We start from the raw sequence: 2252 nt of genomic DNA on the forward strand, positions 1-2252 counted from the left end.
ATGGTTAAACACAACAAGAAAGTCAGAATTATCAATATTTATGGGACCCAATATGGTGCCTCCCTCCAGAAAATGGTGAAGAAAATTTAAATTTGCCAGCATGCCAAGGACACTTGCTCCTTCTGTTGCAAAAACAAGATAAAAAATGAGCTGTGAGGATCTGGCACTGTGGTTCCTGCATGGAAATGGTAGCTGGTGCTGCCTGGACCTATCACACCATTTCCACTGTCTTGGTAAAGTTGCCATCAGAAGACTGAAGGAATTGAAAGATCAATAGAAGCTCCACTATTTGAGACATCACTAGTCTATCATAAATGGGTTAATTTATGTAATAAAATAAATATATAAATAAATAAAATTATTATTAATTATGAGGAAAGATACCCAAGCATCTAAGATCACCTGCCCCTTGACTTCCACAATGCATTTCAATAAAAGAAAAGGCTGGCCAACCGGCGCCTCTGAAATCGCCTTCCTATAGATAGCAGGCATAGTAAGAGGGAATCTTTCCAGAAGGCACTGTTTTTACTTAAACAAGATCAAACCTTCACCCCACACCTACTCCATGGACCAAGACCCTTTCACATGTAATTTCTAAAACTGTAAATCCAAGATCTTTTCACGTGTAATTTCTAAGGCTGTAAGCCCAAGACCCTTTCATGTGTGATATCTGGAATTGTAAGCCTATATAAAGGCAGAGCTTCTCTTTGTTAGACAAACTTGGCTATTAGGCAGCTATATGCCTTGCTCCCGGCCAAAATAAATCACTCCCTCCTTCCTAGTTCCGTGTCTGAGAGGTCTGTTTCTCACAGCCGCTTCTGCTTCAATTATAGTCCCCTATAGTGCTATAGAACATTAGAACTTCTTCCTCCTTTCTAGCTGTTCTTTTGCCTCCATTAACCAACCCTTAATTATTCCCTCACTATCTCTGCCCTACCCAGCTTCTTGAAACCGCCATTCTATTCTCTACTTCAATGAATCGAATTTTTTGACTTCCACATATGAGTGAGAACATGTGGCATTTATCTTTTTTGTGTCTGAATTATTTCACTTAACACAATGTCCTCCAAGCTCATCCATGTTACCATGAATGACATTTTTGTTCTTTTTTCAGGCTAAATAACATTCCATTGTGTTTATGTACCACAATTTTTTATTTCCTTTTTGGAGTGTAGTGGCATGATCATAGCTCACTGCAGCCTCAAACTCCTAGGTTCAAGCCATCCTCCAGCCTTAGCTTCCCAAGCAGCTGGGACTACAAGTACATGCCACCACACCTGACTAGTTTTTTTAAATTGTTTGAAGAGGAAGGGTCTCGCTTTGATGCCCAGGCTGATCTTGGATTCCTGGCCTCAAATGATTCTCCTGCCTCAGCCTCCCAAAGTGCTGCATGATCTACCACACCCAGTCCGCAAAATTTCTTTATCCGTCTGTTGAGGGACATGTAGGTTGATTCCATATGTTGGCTATTGTGAACAGTGCTTTAATAAACATAGGAGTACAGCTATGTCTTCAACATATTGATTTCCTTTCCTTTGGATATATACCCAGTAGTGGGATTACTAGATCACATTTTATTTCCATTTTTTTATTTGTTATTTTTTTAAAGAGTGGGTTCTCACTATGTTGCCATTTGGCCCAAGGGTGAAATTCAGTGGTTATTCACAGGTGTGATCATTGCACATTGCCATCTTAAAGGGCTCAAACTATTTTTTTAATTGCATTTTAGGTTTGGGGGTACATGTGAAGAACATGCAAGATTGTTGCATAGGTATACATGTGGCAGTGTGATTTGCTGCCTTCCTCCCCCTCACCTATATCTGGCATTTCTCCCCATGCCATCCCCCCCATTAGCCACCCCCCACTGTCTCCCCCATTTCCCCCCAACAGACCCCAGTGTGTAGTGCTCCCCTCCCTGTATCCATGTGTTCTCATTGTTCAACACCCATCTATGAGTAAGAACATGCGGCGTTTGATTTTATTCTCCTGTGTCAGTTTGCTGAGAATGATTGCTTCCAGGTTCATCCATGTCCCTACAAAGGACACAAACTCATCGTTTTTTATGGCTGCATAATATTCCATGGTATATATGTGCCACATTTTCCCTGTCCAGTCTATCATCGATGGGCATTTGGATTGGTTCCAGGTCTTTGCTATTGTAAACAGTGCTGCAATGAACATTCGTGTGCACATGTCCTTATAGTAGAACGATTTGTAATCCTTTGGATATATACCCAGTAATGGGATTGCTG

At 41.0% G+C, this 2252-nt stretch overlaps 1 pseudogene; it reads left to right on the forward strand.

Moving 5' to 3' along the window:
• LOC108312431 lies at positions 1–277 on the forward strand (annotated as a pseudogene).
• Positions 278–2252: the final 1975 nt, after the last annotated feature.

Source organism: Cebus imitator, unplaced genomic scaffold (genome assembly GCF_001604975.1).
Source record: "Cebus imitator isolate Cc_AM_T3 unplaced genomic scaffold, Cebus_imitator-1.0 Scaffold124, whole genome shotgun sequence".
Lineage (NCBI taxonomy): Eukaryota > Metazoa > Chordata > Mammalia > Primates > Cebidae > Cebus > Cebus imitator.